Below are 20,740 nucleotides of genomic sequence, written 5' to 3' on the forward strand. Positions count from 1 at the left end.
TGTTATTCAATCTGTATATTGAGCAAGCAGTGAAGGAAACAAAAGAAAAATTCGGAGTAGGTATTAAAATCCATGGAGAAGAAATAAAAACTTTGATGTTCGCCGATGACATTGTAGTTCTGTCAGACACAGCAAATAACTTGGAAGAGCAGTTGAATGGAATGGATAGTGTCTTGAAAGGAGGGTATAAGATGAACATCAACAAAAGCAAAATGAGGATAATGGAATGTAGTCGAATTAAGTCGGGTGATGCTGACGGAATTAGATTAGGAAATGAGACACTTGATGTAGTATAGGAGTTTTGCTATTTGTGGGGCAAAATAACTGATGATGGTCGAGGTAGAGAGGATATAAAATGTAGACTGGCAATGGCAAGGAAAACGTTTCTGAAGAAGAGAAATTTGTTAACATCGAGTATAGATTTAAGTGTCAGGAAGTCGTTTCTCAAAGTAATTTTATGGAGAGTAGCCATGTATGGAAGTGAAACATGGACGATAAATAGTTTGGACAAGAAGAGAATAGAAGCTTTCGAAATGTGGTGCTACAGAAGAATGCTGAAGATTAGATGGGTAGATCATATAACTAATGAGGAGGTATTGAATAGGATTGGGGAGAAGAGAAGTTTGTGGCACAACTTAACTAGAAGAAGGGATCAGTTGGTAGGACATGTTCTGAAGCATGAAGGGATCACCAATTTAGTATTGGAGGGTGGCGTGGAGGGTAAAAATCTTTGAGGGAGACCAAGAGATGAATACACCAAGCAGATTCAGTAGGATGTAAGTTGCAGTAGGTACTGAGAGATGAAGAAGCTTGCACAGGATAGAGTAGCATGGGGGCTGCATCAAACCAGTCTCAGGACTGAAGACCACAACAACAACAACATGATCTATTGTAAGTCTACTGGACCAGCAAGGGGACTGCAATGTGGGATTGGAGCCACCCACATGTTTGTTTCCTCCCTATGTTTATCATCACATACTCAAACAGGTAGGTTACTTCCTGTCTAGCATTAACATAAAATCCTGTAACATTGTTTTGTGTACTAAATATGCTGTTCAGTGCCTCCCTCACATCACATGGCATATGATATGTATAATATCTCCCATTACAATATCTCCCTTACAAAATTTGGGAATGATGTGTTTACAACATTTGGTTACCTACTATGTTTGCCAAATGATGTACGTCAGGCTGAATCAAAAAGTGTTCACATATGTGTATGAAACATTAATAAATAGAGCTAAATGATATGAAACAATGAACTAGTGAGGTGATTCACACAGATATACTAAGATACTATTCCTAATTTTTACAGTACACAATATGAAAATCATTTATTAGATATTTAATGGCATTGTCCCATTTCAGAATTGTAAAAGGATCTACTCATTTAGTGTCATGGCATACGTGGCATATATGTATCAAATTCTAAATTACAAATCTATTACAAAATTATATAGTCATATGAATCTGCAAACGTAGTGTGTATTTTCTTCCAGACCTGGGATCATATGCATCCGTGTTAAAAGGTCTTGTATTCTATAGTAAATTTAACAGTACTTGAGATTTTAACAATTTGCTTTGCTTACCAGTAGCTCCTCTTAGCTTTATATGTCCAGTGGACATTTCCACAAAATTCTTACTACACTTGACCTTGTCTCTACATTGTTCAGATATACCACTAATCGGGCTACCTGTATCAATCAGTTACCTTCCCACTTATTAATCTTAAGTTAAATGAAAGGGCACCCAAAATCTGAATCATCTTCTCTGTTATTAGACACTTCATGTAAAAAAAGACTTTCAGTTTCATCAACTGTCTTTACAGGGTTTTATAAACTTTACTGGTATCATAGCATTACTTTGGTTACTTATGTTGCTAGGTAAAGATTGTACACAGTGAGCGAATTACATGGCACATCTAACATTACATATTACAAAGGAACACAAAACACATTACTGTCGAAATTACACTTCTTGTTTATATCCTCTATCACTTACTTTCACCAGTTTGGATATAAATTTAGATTAATCAAAGCTAACTTATTCTAGAATGCACATTTATCTATGTTATCATCAATCTGGTCCCAAAAAAACTTCAGAAAAATTTCACCTTTATTCTGTGGGTGTACAGATAACTCACCTTTGCTTTTGGATCATTACTCTGCATGAAATTAATGTAAAACTGCTTTGACTGAACTGATATTCCATGACTCTCACTTACTACATCACATACCTTACCTGTATTGTCAACATCATTCACAAATAATTCTGAAATTTCGTTATTCTTAAACTCGACAATTACCGGATCATCATCATCATCATCCAAAATTACTTCATCGACAACATTGCTAACCATTCAAGTCTCATCGCCATCAAAGCCACTTACTTCACCTACATTCATTTGCAATGAGCCACCAGACTCAGACTTACCATCCTCAGTTACTTCACAGCTCTCATTCACGTTCACATCTACATCATAAATATCAACAAGTTCAGATCCAATACATTCATCACCTGATTTACATTCATCAATAACACTGTTTTCCAACCAAGAGAAGAAATTGTCAGTGCATAGCATATCAAAATTATTACTTCTCACATTCTGGTTTGTGATAGCATGTACATCACCATAATGGAACATAGAATCTCAAAACTTCTGTTCCAAATACAAACAAGAAATCTGATAATCCTTCTGTTCAATTTCAAGTACATGTGCCATATAGTTAAAGATGCTATTACTGTCTAATGCCAAGTGTAACTTGGGGGTCTTGTGCTGCTTGTTTCCTTGTCCCAAACTGTGGACCTCCATTGAGGCGAACTGCTGTTTAACAAGTTGTTACTTCTGTGATTGTTTCTTCTATTAAAATGCCCATGATTATCCCCATTATTCCTATCCCGCTGATGATCGAAATTTCTCTCTCTATTGACACTTTGATCCTGACAGAAGTTACTGTTACCTCTGATTCTGTAATTACTCCCATTGTGGTTCCTATCATTCCAATTATTATGGTACGTACTTCTTTCTACTGCCCTATCCAGCCTGTCAATATATCATAAAAATTGTTCAAGGCAACCATCAGGTCTGTGTACTAAATACCACTGCAACCTTTCTGCTAAGCCCCTTTTAAGTCCATCACTCGAGGTCATTTCATAAAATGGTGTGTCAAGGTGAGTTAATTTTTTAAGTTTGTTCTCACAAAACTCTTTCAAAGTACCATCCCTATTCCTATAATTATGACCATTCAAAAACTCATTTTCGATTCTCTGTTGTTTAGCTTCTTACCAAAATTTATTTAAAAAACTTTTCTGGAAACTTTGCTATGTTTCCCACTGACTTAAATTTAAATATACCCAAAATAGAGCTTTGCCTTCAAGACATATTGTATCAAATTTAATTTTTTGATTTTCATTCATCCCTAACACAAAACTATCTCTACAGTGGTGCAGAAAATCCACTGGATGTAAATTGTCTGATGGAAAAACTTTTGATTGGCGTGTTGGACCATGCAATACCATTGTTTGCACACAGTTTTTTGTGAATACAATTTCCCTGAAATGGTGAAATCTTTTGATCTACAACACTTACATTAGTTTGCATATTGTTTTCAATGTTTACAATAATTGGGTTTAAACTGGCGATATTTTGTTCCATTTTTTCCATTATAGCCTTTTGTTCAACTTTGACATCATCAACATTCTTTGTTTGTCTCACTGATTCAGCTACTAACTAATTTTTCTAAACAATAAATTTATTTTGTAAGACATCAGGATTTTCATTACACTTTTTAATCCCTGTGAAAAACCATTTTTTAACTCTGAAACGTGATTACTAAGTTGACCTATCTGATGATGTACTTTTCTATTTTAGAATTGCTTTCAGTTCTTACTTCAGTTTACTGATCGTTAACTGCACTAAATTTGCTACTGTTATTTGTCTTAATTTCCTCTAGTTTTGCCAAAATTAACTGCAAAATATCAGTTTTTACCGTTTCCTTACCAACTATGATTTCATTCAGCTCAGATGTGTCCTGGCCGTATCCTACAGCTTTCACTCCTACCCTCATCCCTATTCATTTTGTTAACAGACATGTGAGTCCATGAAAAAATGAACTTGACAAATAAATTTAACTTATCTTTGCTTTTTGATATCCCTGGTTGTAGTTGTAAAGTCCTCTTTGATTCGATCTGCTCTGCCATTGTTGGTAGTACATTGTCACTGTTGATATGATATGATTTGTTTTGTTGGGAAGCCCCTCAGTCTTCTTTGTTTGTGTCATTGGAAATTCATTCACACACAAATTGTAAATGCTACAGACATAGCTTCATTATTAGACAATTGATCATGGATGACATCAGTACTTGTAATCTACCCCTCCACCTTTGTTGTTGCTACTGTCATCAATGGTAAAGTCATGTCAGACAATTCGAGAGGAGTAAGATTTACAACAAACTTTGTACTTACATTGTCCCTCGTAGTTGGCTCCAGCCCTTCATGTCTAGGGGTCTCATTCTTGAAACTGAAATTTTTACATTTTTTGTTCTCATATTCTAATTGACGTAAATAAACTTGAAGAATGCCCGTGCAGATTTTGTTTTTCTTTTTTACGTTTAATTGCATTGTATTTTGCTATATCACACTGTCTTTTGAATTTTCACATTAACAAAGCCAAAATTACATTGTTCTTACTATTTTGGAAGTCATGTCTCACCACATCAGAGGCATGCCCAATACTACTTCCTCACAATATTCCAAATGGGTTTACAAATTTTCTTGACAAATGAATTTCTATTACTTTATAAATGGGATCCAGAAATAAACACAATAAACTGATCCAAATTGTGTAATTAATAATGTTGTTGTTGTTGTTGTCTTCAGTCCTGAGACTGGTTTGATGCAGCTCTCAATGCTACTCTATCCTGTGCAAGCTTCTTCATCTCCCAGTACCTACTGCATCCTATATCCTTTTGAATCTGCTTGGTCTCCCTCCTCAATTTTTACCCTCCACGCTGCCCTCCAGTACTAAATTTGTGATCCCTTGATGCCTCAGAACATGTCCCACCAACCGATCCCTTCTTCTAGTCAAGTTGTGCCACAAACTCCTCTTCTTCCCAATTCTATTCAGTACCTCCTCATTAGTTATATGATCTACCCATCTAATCTTCAGCATTCTTCTGTAGCACCACATTTCGAAAGCTTCTATTCTCTTCTTGTCCAAACTATTTATTGCCCGTATGTTTCACTTCCATACATGGCTACACTCCATACAAATACTTTCTGAAACGACTTCCTGACACTGAAATCTATACTCGATGTTAACAAATTTCTCTTCTTCAGAAATGCTTTTCTTGCTGTTGCCAGTCTACATTTTATATCCTCTCTACTTCGACCATCATCAGTTATTTTGCTCCCCAAATAGCAAAACTCCTTTACTACTTTAAGTGTGTCATTTCTTAATCTAATTCCCTCAGCGTCACCCGACTTAATTTGACTACATTCCATTATCCCCATTTTTTTGTTTTTTGTTTTTTTGGTGTTCATCTTATACCCTCCTTTCAAGACACTGTCCATTCCGTTCAACTGCTCTTCCAAGTCCTTTGCTGTCTCTGACAGAATTACAATGTCATCGACAAACATCACAGTTTTTATTTCTTCTCCATGGATTTTAATACCTGCTCCAAACTTTTCTTTTGTTTCCTTTACTGCTTGCTCAATATACAGTTTGAATAGCATCAAGGAGAGGCTACAACCCTGTCTCACTCCCTTCCCAACCACTGCTTCCCTTTCATATCCCTCGACTCTTATAACTGCCATCTGCTTTCTGTACAAATTGTACAGGGTGTTTCAAAAATGACCGGTATATTTGAAACGGCAATAAAAACTAAACAAGCAGCGATAGAAATACACCGTTTGTTGGAATATGCTTGGGACTACAGTACATTTTCAGGTGGACAAACTTTTGAAATTACAGTAGTTACAATTTTCAACAATAGATGGCGCTGCAAGTGATGTGAAAGATATAGAATACAAATCAGTCTGTGGGTGCGCCATTCTGTACGTTGTCTTTCTGCTGTAAGCGTGTGCTGTTCACAACGTGCAAGTGTGCTGTAGACAACATGGTTTATTCCTTAGAACAGAGGATTTTTCTGGTGTTGGAATTCCACCACCTGGAACACAGTGTTGTTGCAACAAGACGAAGTTTTCAATGGAGGTTTAATGTAACCAAAGGACCGAAAAGCGATATAATAAAGGATCTGTTTGAAAAATTTCAACGGACTGGGAACGTGACGGATGAACGTGCTGGAAAGGTAGGGCGACTGCGTACGGCAACCACAGAGGGCAACGCGCAGCTAGTGCAGCAGGTGATCCAACAGCGGCCTTGGGTTTCCGTTCGCCATGTTGCAGCTGCGGTCCAAATGATGCCAACGTCCACGTATCGTCTCATGCGCCAGAGTTTACACCTCTATCCATACAAAATTCAAACGCGGCAACCCCTCAGCGCCGCTACCATTGCTGCACGAGAGACATTCGCTAACAATATGGTGCACAGGATTGATGACGGCGATATGCATGTGGGCAGCATTTGGTTTACTGACGAAGCTTATTTTTACCTGGACGGCTTCGTCAATAAACAGAACTGGCGCATATGGGGAACCGAAAAGCCCCATGTTGCAGTCCCATCGTCCCTGCATCCTCAAAAAGTACTGGCCTGGGCCGCCATTTCTTCCAAAGGAATCATTGGCCCATTTTTCAGATCCAAAACAAATACTGCATCACGCTATCTGGACATTCTTCGTGAATTTTAGGTGGTACAAACTGCCTTAGACGACACTGCGAACACCTCGTGGTTTATGCAAGATGGTGCCCGGCCACATCGCACGGCCGACGTCTTTAATTTCCTGAATGAATATTTTGATGATCGTGTGATTGCTTTGGGCTATCCGAAACATACAGGAGGTGGCGTGGATTGACCTCCCTATTCGCCAGGCATGAACCCCTGTGACTTCTTTCTGTGGGGACACTTGAAAGACCAGGTGTACTGCCAGAATCCAGAAACAATTGAACAGCTGAAGCAGTACATCTCATCTGCATGTGAAGCCATTCCGCCAGACACGTTGTCAAAGGTTTCGGGTAATTTCATTCAGAGACTACGCCATATTATTGCTACGCATGGTGGATTTGTGGAAAATATCGTACTATAGAGTTTCCCAGACCGCAGCGCCATCTGTTGTTGAAAATTGTAACTACTGTAATTTCGAAAGTTTGTCTGCCTGAAAATGTACTGTTGTCCCAAGCATATTGCAACAAACGGTGTATTTCTATCGCCGCTTGTTTAGTTTTTATTGCCGTTTCAAATATACTGGTCGTTTTTGAAACACCCTGTAAATAGCCTTTCGCTCCTGGATTTTATCCCTGCCACCTTCATAATTTGAAAGAGAGTATTCCAGTCAACATTGTCAAAAGCTTTCTCTAAGTCTACAAATGCTAGAAACGTAGGTATGCCTCTCCTTAATCTTTCTTCTAAGATCTTGCTCACCAGATGGTAGAGTTTTGTCAGGACTGGCTCTCCCAAGGCTGACAGTAGTTCTAATGGAATGTTGTCTACTCCCGGGGCCTTGTTTCGACTCAGGCCTTTCAGTGCTCGGTCGAACTCTTCACGCAGTATAGTATCTCCCTTTTTCATCTTCATCTACATCCTCTTCCATTTCCATAATATTGTCCTCAAGAACATTGGCTCTGTATAGACCCTCTATATACTCCTTCCACCTTTCTGCTTTCGCTTCTTTGCTTAGAACTGGGTTTCCATCTGAGCTCTTGATATTCATGCAAGTGGTTCTCTTTTCTCCGAAGGTCTCTTTAATTTTCCTGTAGGCAGTATCTATCTTACTCCTAGTCAGATACATCTCTTCATCCTTACATTTGTCCTCTAGCCATCCCAGCTTAGCCATTTTGCACTTCCTGTCGATCTCATTTTTGAGACTTTTGTATTCCTTTTTTCCTGCGTCATTTACTACATTTTTGTATTTTCTCCTTTCATCAATTAATTTCAGTATCTCTTCTGTTACCCAAGGACTTCTACTAGCCCTTGTCTTTTTACCTACTTGATCCTCTGCTGCCTTCACTACTTCATCCCTCAAAGCTACCCATTCTTCTTCTACTGTATTTCTTTCCCCCATTCCTGTCAATTGTTCCCTTATGCTCTCCCTGAAACTCTGTACAACCTCTGGTTCTTTCAGTTTCTCCAGGTCCCATCTCCTTAAATTCCCACCTTTTTGCAGTTTCTTCAGTTTTAATCTACAGTTCATAACCAATAGATTGTGGTCAGAGTCCACATCTGCCCCTGGAAATGTCTTACAATTTAAAAGCCGGTTCCTAAATCTCTGTCTGACCATTATATAATCTATCTGATACCTTTTAGTATCTCCAGGGTTCTTCCATGTGTACAACCTTCTTTCATGATTCTTGAACCAAGTGTTAGCTATGATTAAGTTATGCTCTGTGCAAAATTCTACCAGGCGGCTTCCTCTTTCATTTCTTAGCCCAAATCCATATTCACCTACTACGTTTCCTTCTCTTCCTTTTCCTACTGTCGAATTCCGGTCACCCATGACTATTAAATTTTCGCCTACCTTCACTACCTGAATAATTTCTTTTATCTCATCATACATTCCTTCAATTTCTTCATCATCTGCAGAGCTAGTTGGCATATAAACTTGTACTACTGTAGTAGGCGTCAGTTTCGTGTCTATCTTGGTCACAGTAATGCGTTCACTATGCTGTTTGTGGTAGTTTAGCCACACTCCTATTTTCCTATTCATTATTAAAGCTACTCCTGCATTACCCCTATTTGATTTTGTATTTATAGCCCTGTATTCACCTGACCAAAAGTCTTGTTCCTTCTGCCACCGAACTTCACTAATTCCCACTATATCCAACTTTAACCTATCCATTTCCCTTTTTAAATTTTCCAGCCTACTTGCCTGGTTAAGGGATCTGACATGCCATGCTCCGATCCGTAGAACACCAGTTTTCTTTCTCCTGATAGTTACGTCCTCTTGAGTAGTCCCCGCCCGGAGATCCGAATGGGGGACTATTCTACCTCAGGAATATTTTACCCAAGAGGACGCCATCATCATTTAATCATACAGTAAAGCTGCATGCCCTCGGGAAAAATTACAGCCATAGTTTCCCCTTGCTTTCAGCCGTTCGCAGTACCAGCACAGCAAGGACGTTTTGGTTATTGTTACAAGGCCAGATCAATCATCGAGACTGTTGCCCTTGCAACTACTGAAAAGGCTGCTGCCCTTCTTCAGGAACCACACATTTGACTGGCCTCTCAACAGATTCCCGTCCGTTGTGGTTGCACCAACGGTATGGGTATCTGTATAGTTGAGGCACGCAAGCCTCCCCACCAATAGCAAGGTCCATGGTTCATGGGGCGGAATTAATAATAGAAGTTTTAAACATGCCAAATATTTTGTAACTCCAAATGTTTAAAAAAAAATTAAACTGTACATTCAGAGCTAGTACATATTGATAGTAACAATGAAAATAAAGTAATTAAATTTCATAGGTTTAGCTTAAAATATAACATATTGTGTATAAAATTATATGAAATTTTCAGGTAAACAGTTGAGATAATATTGACATGTCCAAGATTCGAAAATTATTTGTAGTATCAACTACCTCCGTTGAGGAAAAGTAGTGCTACAGGAGGGTGTCCCTTTATAGTATCTGTTTTGGGTGGTTGCATGGTGGATGCCAGTTGATGTGGTGGGGGGGTAATTGAGTAATTGAATACACAGTTGGATGGGATATGATGCAGCTGTACTGTGTAATGCTTTCAATGGGTCATTACTATGATGTAACAACTGTCTAGGGCAACAGAGTGGTACAATGAGTATATATTTCATTATTGTTTAATTATAAAGTGCTTTAGCTCATAATATGTAAGTTTATTTTATTTTTCTTTAGTTAAACAAAGATTAAACTATAAATTTGCTCTTACGTATTTATCTTGGTAAATAAAGACAGCTATTCTTTACATGCTTACAAAGTATGCCATGCACCCACTCATATTATGGAAATCGTAATAGAATGTAGTCCAGACTGGATTTGCATATGCTGTATATATAACTTGTGAATGCTGGGTATATCACTAAAGATTAAAGATAAAAAAGGGGGAGAAGGGATGGGTGAGAAGATAACTTTTTTAGAAAAAACACCAAGAGGAAGGGACAGCATGGATGGAAAATAAAAAGAACACTGACACAGGTTAAAAATTGAATACCATGCATGAGCATAAATTAACTGGCAAACTGTGAATGAAAAGTAAAGTTACATTGCACATCATATTAAAAAATGGTGGAAAGGTAACAGAGGCACAAGAACAACATATGAAAGCATGAATGTATATAGGAAAAATAATAAGCAGGATATACTGCGGAACTTGGAAGCAATTTGTGTGAGCAGTAGGCTATCAAATATATGGAAAAACTATTTTCAGCAGGACAGTATTTTTTTCGTTGTTAGTATACTGTAATGACGCATTTCTTGGTCTTTGCTGTATGACATCCTATTTCATATGCTTTGTTTCTAAGCAATTTTGGATCTTGTATTTGGCTTTTTGAATGTGTTCAGCTTTGTCTTGTACTATTCATGACATCTCATGACAATGTTTGTTACTTTGTGTGTAATGTCATGTTTTTTTCACTTAGTTGTACTTTGATGTTTGTACTTGTGCATCACTCCATACTTTCTGTATGAAGCTCCTTATCTCCTTTGGTATGTACATTTTAATATATGTCTTTCTAAATTTAGGTCAATTTTATTATTTGGTAAGTACCTTAAAAATGCTATGTTCCTCACAACTTCCATAACGTTTCTGCAGATATTCTGAAGATGAGTTTACTCAAAATGTGTCAGAAAAGTTGAGTTACTGAACATCAAGCGACTAAATTTTTCTCCAGCGACCATAGCAGCCATGCATAAAAAAGTTTTATATCTATAAAAATGGTCACATGCTCCTTATGTGGCTATGTCACACCTCAAATTGTGAACATGGCATGAATGTATAATGAATGTACTCTCAAAAGCACAGGTATTGTGGCATAATTTGTTGACATGACATGTCAGGAAAGGGATATGTTAATATTGGTGTGTTACTCATAAACATTAACATCACAGACGCTATAATTTTGATTATGAGCTAGGAACACTGCTGTCATGTCATGTGACAACCAAGTTTAAATAAGTATGTGAATCATGCCTGGACCTCAACATGGTTATGTGGCTGTACAATATGTCAATGACAAACAGCAGCAAGATACCATATTTACCAATCCAATCCATTCCCACCAACACTACATGGGTCACTGAGATCATCACACTTCAAAATTAAGAACTTCTAAACCACTGCTTATAGGAACACATTTTACATAAAACCACATTCAACAACCACAAGTGAGTGCTCACTTAATAAACTGAAAATTTTTCCACTATGTAAAAATGAGTGTTGTGAAGTTATTTTGTCTGCTCACATCAGAGAACTGGACAGAAAATGCAAGAGGATGTGTTATCTGTCTCTAAACTGAAAAGCAAGCAGCGCTTGTGAGTGGGGAAGCTGCCTTTCATGGAAGGAAAGCCATACAGGATGACTAAGAACTAATTTCTCTCTAGCATTGTAGAACAGTGTGCTGAGATTTACATCCATTAGTCCATATGCTTTTGTTTCATTAGTATTATTACTAATTCATATGTGTATTTCATTTAGCATTAACACACTTTGTGGAAAATAAATACATCTGGGCATGTCTGCATACTGCATCACCTGTGACTCATAAGGTAAGCTTCAGAAGGGTTGGTTTGACTTCTTGGAAAACCCTGTAGTTGCTTTTTGTGACATAGTGTAGCAGAGAGAATAGGGAACTGCCTACACACTCTTATTTTGCAGAGCTGTGAAGGAGGGAAGTATATGATCACAATATGGCAACCTATCTTCCCTTGCACTTCTAACCTCCACCCCCTGCCTTTCCACCGGTTACACCACCAGAATGTAATTTATCCCTTAATGCTGCACTACTCAACTTAGATGTGGTACACCCATTTGTTTATAACCTATGTTACTTAAGTGTATCCTAAAGTGATGTTCCATTGCCCACTCAACCTCCACAACATCCCACTCTACCTGAATGTAACTCCAAATCCCAGCTCCTTGTCACAGGGATCATATCCCTTTGCAAGATGCAGGTTCAAGACCTTCAGAATTCACCCACCCAGCACTTCCTACTCCAGTCCTGTCACAGGATTATCCTACAGCATCAGAGGATGGGCCATCTGATAAAGCAGCCATGTCATATACTAACTCCACTGCAATCATTGTGCAGCTTTTTATATTTGTATGACTACCCACCAGCCGTTCACCAGGATTAATAGCTACTACCAAACTGTGGCTGAGAGCAAAGTAGACTGCCTTGGAGCACAACATGCAGTTGAACATAACATGCTTGATTTGAATGGCTGCGTCACAGCCCAGACCATCTGGATCATCCTCTCCATCACCAGCTTTTCTAAATTGCACAGATGAAAGTTATACTTCAACACATTCTCTGCTCTTGAAATTATCCTGACCTCAACATATGGCAACTTCTGACCCCACACTCTCCATCTAACAGTTTCTGCCTCTGTTTCATCACCTCTTCCCAACTTGGGTTCCCTCACTCTCAGTGTCTGCTGCCCTCTGCCAGCACACCCACCCATCTTTCCCCTTTCCTGCTCCTCTCCTTTTCCACTCCCTGTTCCCCCCTCCCCTCCCCAACTCCCACCCCAAAGCCTCCCAACACTGTGAATGGTGGCAGCCTTGTCATGCCTCCATCTAGGCTGTGTACACTACACCAGACAGTGCTCTGTTCCCACCCATACCCTGCTATCCCTTCCCCTTTCCCATCTCCTCCAGACTGCTACTTTTATTCCATGTGACAGTTGCAAAAGCTAAGTATGTAGCAGTCTTTTCATTGTACCTATCTGGAACTCAGTGAGATATCTTTATCATGAAAAGCAGTCTATTATTTTCCTTATATTGTTGTTATCTCATCATTTGTAATTTTAAGTAAGCCACTGTGACATTTTTCTGCTTTATTTCATCACTGATTGTCCTGTGTCAAAATACTGCGTTGCTATACTGGCTGAAAAATGGGGGTGGCGGGGGGGGTGGGGGGGGTGGGGGGGGTGGGGGGTGGGGGGTGGGGGGTGGGGGGTGGAAGCTGAACACTGACTACTTTAAATGATGTTGCTGACAGGTGCATGTTTATGTTTCACAGTTCTTTACTTTCACTGTTCACAACCCCCCCCCCCCCCCCTCCCCCCCCCCCCCCCCCCCCCCCCCAGTAATACACAGTTATATGGCCTGTGCAATATAGTTTAACTTTCGATAAGCCATAAGCCTCATTAGTGTGTTGCAGGCAAACATCCACATACTGCCACAGTAGTTAACTGTTCAACATCTATGAGCAGTAAAAGCCAAACCACACAATTCGCATTTTTTTCAGGATAATAAGCTATGTACTGAACAGACACCATCATTGTTTTAACATGTGGGCTATTTGTATCACACTTATTCCAAAGTTAAGTTGATACATTGTTGTTGATCTAACCAATAGGTATTCGTCGTCTGAAACTCAGCCATGGACTGACTGTCTCAGGTCCAAAAATTGGGCTCTTATATATCCTCACAATAACAGGCACTGAAACTACACATTGTTTGATGTTTAATTTACAGAAATCACAATTAAAACTTAACTCATTAAATTAACTGAATACAACAAAAAAATTCCATCTTTTTAACAGTTCCTTCTACTACAAGATTTAGGCCAAATTATTTGTTTAAATGATGAAATTAACAGATCTAGTTATGCAAACAATACTTTCGACAAAACTGTTAATTACTTTGGAATTAATTAAGTGCTGGCTTTGGTAACATGTTTTTGAATAGAGTCAAATAGATACTTGAAGAATACTATTAGTTGTTCCTCCAAATGTTTACAATTAGTACAGAATTTATATTTGATTAAAAGTCAATAATAGAGTATAAGTTATGAAAAAATTACTGATTTCGCCCTGTAATGCAAGATACTGAATAGGCACATTCAAAATAAATTAGAAAAATCAATTACATACATGAAACTTACCACAAAACTATATCTGGTGTTATATTCTTTAAAACTGAGGGCCAACCTTTCTTTTTTATGAAAATGCAGATTATACTCATGTATGTTAATGGTAATTAGTTAAAAGTGAAGAAATGAATTTTAAGGAGGCAGATAGCAAAATAAGAGGGGAAGTTACCCCACCATGTCCATCGTGAAGAACTACTGTTCTCTACTTATTATTAATTGTAGGCACTCTGAGAGTGTGTACCTGTGCTTAAGCTGTACTACCTCTTGAGCTTGGTATCCTGCTATTCCCATGAGTCTCTCACATACCACACTAGCCAAGTTTACTCAGCACCTTACAACCTCACTGTCATTATATTGCTTACATTGGTCTTAAGAAAATGTCTTTCAGCTTCTTGCAAGGACAACAAATTCTCTCCTTCCACATAGTGAAGTTACTTATTGTGTTACTGACAAATTTTATCCAACAATAGTGTTATCTCCTCAGTGATGCCCTACTGTTTTTCACCTCCACTTTTGTCCATTCCATTGAGAATGAAAGAGAGAGGAAAAAGTAAGTTCATTATCTCTTTCTCATAGCTGCTCTCTAACATCTATGGCTTACCTACCTCTTCATGGTTATTATGTATCAAAGTTCATAAACACCTTACAACTATAAAATAAATTGTGATTCTTGAGTTTCTCCCAGCGTATTTGATAATCAAAATATCCACGGGTGTACTGCCGGTCTACATTGTCCAACGGGCACAATATTTCGGCGATCGAACGTGTCACCATCATCAGGTGAACAGATGGACTGAGCTCCTGTGAACGTGCTGGCACAGAGATCCGTACGTTATGGCTGCCCAGGGGGAACTGGGTTCGGTCGCGGCGGCGGCCGATTTAAATACCCTCCGCCCGCGGCGCGCTTCCCCCGCCGTCCGCGTCCCGCGCCACGGTCGCGCGGTGGAACAGATTGCGACGGCATCTGAGATGGCATTGGTGTGATGGCTCTGTCTGCCGTGGTTGTCACAACTATACGTTTGCTCGATTTACTCTTGATTAACCCAATCGCTGGTTCCCAAGCCTTGCTAAGATTATAGCCACAGTCATGGTTTACTTGGTCGTCATTGGTGCGAATTTTGATGGCCTCTCTAACAACGCTGTCCCAGTATCTCAACGTCTGTACCAGAATCCTCGTGCCTTCATACTCCATAGCGTGATTTTCCGACAAATAATGTTCAGCAACCGCCGTCTTGCTCGGATACATCAGTCAGGTGTGCCTCTGGTGTTCACGGCATCGATCCTCGACGGTACGCATTGTCTGACCAATATACGACTTGCCACATTGACATGGAATCTGGTACACGCTGGCTTTCCTCAAACCGAGGTCATCTTTGGCTCTCCCCACCAGTGCACGAGTTTTATTCGGAGGACAAAACACAGTTCCGACCTGGTGTTTCTTCAAATACGCTTCTTCCGATACACCCCATGACCTAGGGTGCCATCAGCCCTTCTCTTGACCAAGACGTCAAGGAAAGATAATTTACCCTCCGTTTCAGTCTCCATAGTGAATTTGATGTTGGGGTGTATGGAGTTTAGATGTGTAAGGAAGTCAAGGAGTTTATCCATACCATGTGGCCATATCACGAACGTGTCATCCACAACGGAAAAAACAAGTAGGTTTCCATTCGGATGTCGACAGGGCTTCCTCCTCGAAGTTCTCCATGTACAAATTTGCTACCACCGGTGAGAGTGGGCTACCCATGGCAACTCCCTCCATTTGTTTGTAGTATTCTCCATTAAAAAGTTCAGTGGTCTTCTCGTCAAACTTCTGACTAATCAATTCTAGTGACTCTCGCAGGGGTACCCTCGTAAACAAGGAAACGACATCAAAACTCACCATGATATCTGACTCATTAAACCTGAAGCTACCAAGGCGTTTAAGAAAATCCACAGAATTATGGATGTGATGAGGGCATTTAACCACATAAGGACTTAATATTCCCGTCAGGTGTTTGGGCAACAAATATGTAGGTGCCCTGATGTTGCTGACAATGGGGCGTAATGGTACCCCCTCTTTGTGAACCTTCGGGAGTCCATATAGTCTAGGTGGTACCGGACCTTGGGGTAACAATTTCTTAGTGTCACCCTCCGGTAAATCTGCATCCTTGAGAAGCAGCCTCGTCTTGTTCTCCACCTTCTTTGTAGGGTCAACGCTGATCTTCCGGTAGGAATCGTTGTTTAGCAGGCTCTGCATCTTATCAGTGTAGTCCTTATGGAAGACAACAACTGTAGCATTGCCTTTGTCAGCCGGTAAGACAACAATTTCAGAGCGCCACCGCGACCGAACCCAGTTCCCCCTGGGCAGCCATAGCGTACGGATCTCCGTGCCGGCCCATTCACAGGAGCTCAGTCCGTCAGTTCACCTGATGATGGCGACATGTTTGATCGCCGAAATATTGTGCTAGTTGGACACTGTAGACCGGCAGTACACCCGTGGATATTTTGATAAAATAAATTACTGCCACATCTGCTAAATAAGGGAATGCTAAGAATGAACAGTTTACTCACCTTCAGAATTTTCACCAGTTTTCACATTCAGTTCCTTTGAACTGCCCCTGTCTGCCTTCTGTTTAAAGAATAATTATTCTTGGAACAGGATAATATAAAAGGAAATCTCTGTTTTCGCATCTTCTTACTGTATTACAACCTACTGCTGTCACCTTATATTTTTGCACTCTGGTCAATCAGTCTAAAGTGAGTGAAAAAACTTGCACTTATGTCTACTGGCAACATCAGTGACTATGTAAATTACATATACTCAAACGCATAAATCTAGTAGAACCTCTTTCTATCCTTTACAGCTGTTTGTTCCAGATATTCCATGTAATTACACACCAGTTCCAGGGTTCTGTAGTCACTCTGCTTTACATGCCTTTTACCGCAACTGTTCTTCAATTAAGCAGTAATTGCTTCCAGAATCTATCATCAAGGCTGCTTTTCTCTCTCTCTCTCTCTCTCTCTCTCTCTCTCTCTCTCTCTCTCTCTCTCTCTCTCTCTCCCCCTCTCCCTCTCTTCAAAAGTGTGCATATATCCCCTGCTTTTCTTATGTGACAAATTCATAAAATACTAGTTATCCATACTGACATGAAACAAATATCACATTAATCTACTGAGCATACTTCTGTGGTATCTACAAGAGAAAACCTATTCTACAAACTATTGCTTCACGGTAGGAGTCATGCATTAACTTTTCACAAATTACATTTCTTAAACACATTTATTTCAAATAATCGCTACTGCAGCCACTGCACTGGATAATAGCAACTGAACTAGCAACTGAATCAGTGTCTTTCTACTACTCTGTACGGATGAATTATTCTATTTTTCACATTGATATGATCACTACTCATGCAGATGCAGTAAATCTTAGCAGATTATTTCCTTATCTCTTGTAGTTGCTTGATCCAGACTTTCTCCAAAGTATCACCACCAACAGATCAACCCATTCACAATTGCAAGTAATACCTTCACCTCCTCTGGTTGATCGTCTTATCTGGGTCGAATCTTGCTGTGGACCAAAAACTCAAGATACTATTTTCTCTTATATAGACATCTTACATCTAATAACTATATCTTCAGTCCCAAAATATATATGGGGAGCCCAGATGTCAAGGGGTCTAAGTGTCAAAATCATAGTTTTGAGAAAATACAAGTCAAAGTTTAACGGTTTTTGTAGGAGGGGACATGAGATTTTCACCATTCCGAACATTTCAGATGAATACTTGGGTCCGTAGCCTTTTATTACCAATGATAATAAATAGGTAGAACATCTGGTTTGTAGTTGATAGGTACAAATAATGGACAATATCATTTAGACCCTTTTACCTCTCACTTACAACAGAATAAAATGAAAATGCTCAGAGTACATACTAAACATAACACACACACATATTGTTATAACAGGACACAGTATTGTATCAGTAGTGTACTGATTGATTTACAAAATACAAATATTCAGGTTTAACACTTATCACTATGTGTCACAATCATTATCTGTGTCATAGATGTTACACATAGATGTTACACGAGTCCATAGCGACATTATCATGATCATGATCAGCATCATCATCATCCACATGAATACTAGGTGCAAATGGTTCACCAGTCTTTGTTTCATGGGATAAATGTTTATAAAATTGATGGTGTATCAGTGACACAAATTGCAGGAGTTCCATCAGGTCTTCATATTTTGTGTACTTGAGCTTTGGCTTCACAGCAATGGATTGAAGACTGGGAAGTTGTTTAGGCATTTTTCCTGTCTGTTGTTTTTTCATTGGCAGTTTCTGGTAAGGCAGAATACCTTTAGCTGGTGTTGTCTTATAAAGAAGGGTATTTGGGTTTGCCTTTTCAAAATGAAGTACCTGAATTCCTCGTATTCATGGCACAGTGACCCTAAAGTACCAGTTTAGTGGTTGCAGATCAATGAATTCTTCATCTGCCATTTTGTAACAACAAATTTTCGAATTTCTGTGGCAGCCAGATCCATCCAGTCTTCCAGTATACAAACATCACATTGGTTCATCTTTCTTTTAAGTTCAATGATCCCAAAGTCCTGGTCACATTCATTGTATGAATGTCCAAAAACGAGGAAATAGTGATCAACAGTTTCAATTTGGGTGTTTGTAACAATATAACAACAAAATTTTAATATTATATGGCTCTTGTTCTGGCCTTTACAGTTGTCACTGAAGTCTGAGATGCGCTTCACAGTGTGAGGAAGACTCTGGTTAAGTTGTGAATATTGTCGCATATAGTAGGCTTTCGAGTTCATCACATGTGGTGTCAGCAACATCTTTTGAAAATCAAAGCATAGTGCAACATGGTTGTTGCCCTTTAATTCTTCACATTTTCTTTTGGCTTCTTTTCCCGCTTCTCCCTTACTGAGGTGAAATTCTTTTTCAACTTCAGCTGCCTTTTTTTTGTCAGGGGTACCATGTACAACTTTCATTTGCAACCTGTTACTAGTTAGACAGATATCAATATGAGGTCTCTAAAAGCTTAGATTAAATTCTGTCCTGAATATATGTCTGTACAAACTTTCACTTGCAGGTTTCACTTTTTTGTCTTCGTAGCAAAATGTTTCATACATTTTATACATCATTGCCACACTTAAGTTTGAATGTAAGTACTTTCAGTTTGGAGCTCTTGCTCTATTACAATGGCTTGAGTGCATCTGGAATCTTCTTATATGCTCCTTGTTATGGCAATTGTGTTTGCTGGAATTTTATTTGAGGGCTCCTTCCTTCCCCGTTTGTACGTGGCGAAATGCCAGATGGGTATGATTTTTTTGTTAATGATAATGTTTCTTACCCTTTTGTTAGATATGTAAAGCGTTTCTACAAAAAAAGGTTTTCCACACTCAAAAACCATCTCGTTTATAAATACATGATACGTCTTTGTGTGTAGCAGCTGTGGTTCTCTTCCTCAACACAGACTGTATGCCTATGGCATCATTCAAGAACGATGTCTGAAGTTCCCAGGTACTTAGTTTCCAATAATCTCTAAATATTACTTCCCTCTGCTCATGGGGAATATTTTCATTACATTTGTACCTACATAGTTGATTGTACTCACATAACTTTCTAGCCCCATGCAGCATCTTATAACAATCGACAAAAGCCTGTCCTGTGTTCCTCAATTTCTTCCTCTTCTGAGATTTCCAGGTGTGCTCCCTTCTTACCCTTTTTTCCTGGGCTGAGGTTCAGGGGCAATAGCATTGGCTGGCAAGTCTTCAATTTGACCAGGTATTTGTTCTGCTGCTTCTTTTGTGTCATCTAAAAATAATGTATACTAAATCATGGTTTTTGTGACATTGGCTAACAACATTGTGGTATCTTAAATTGTATTAAAATGTAAACACAAAAATAAACACATTAGATATCTAGCTTTAGATGTATATAACTTGCAAAGGTAACATACCGGAAGAAGCTTCACTGGTTTCATCATTGTCATCAAAAGGATTCCAATCACTATCTTTGTCAGAATTGTGACCATCTCCAAACATTGGTGCATCACTCCTACTACTAATATAACTGTCATTGTCATTAATGGTGTCACTACAAAGGTTTCTGTTTCAGCCTCTTTTTTTTTAACAAAAAAAAAAAATCTCATTTTGTTCATTTTCATTCATTGCATCTGCTCGTGGCGGATCACAAGACATCCATTTCAGTTCATCGTTGATCCATTAACTCAGTTTTTTTATTATAGAGGGCAGCTAACCCTCTGACCGAACACGCTGAGTTACTGTGCCGGCTAACCTTGGGCATAGAATCTGTAAACAACTACTTTTTTTTTAAACAATTTGATACACAATTTCATTGTTTGTTGCTGCACTGATGAGAGGCCTAAAGTTTCTGTAATTCTACTACTTAATAAATAAATTGTTACCCAGTTATAAATACGTTGATCATTTGCACCTTAGGTTGAATGTCTTTCTCATTCCCATTCATTGTATACAAACAATATATTTACAATTGCTTTGTATGAAATGGCCAAATGTGACTAGTCATAGCACCAAATGGTC

Source organism: Schistocerca americana, chromosome 1 (assembly GCF_021461395.2).
Source record: "Schistocerca americana isolate TAMUIC-IGC-003095 chromosome 1, iqSchAmer2.1, whole genome shotgun sequence".
Classification (NCBI taxonomy): Eukaryota; Metazoa; Arthropoda; class Insecta; order Orthoptera; family Acrididae; genus Schistocerca; species Schistocerca americana.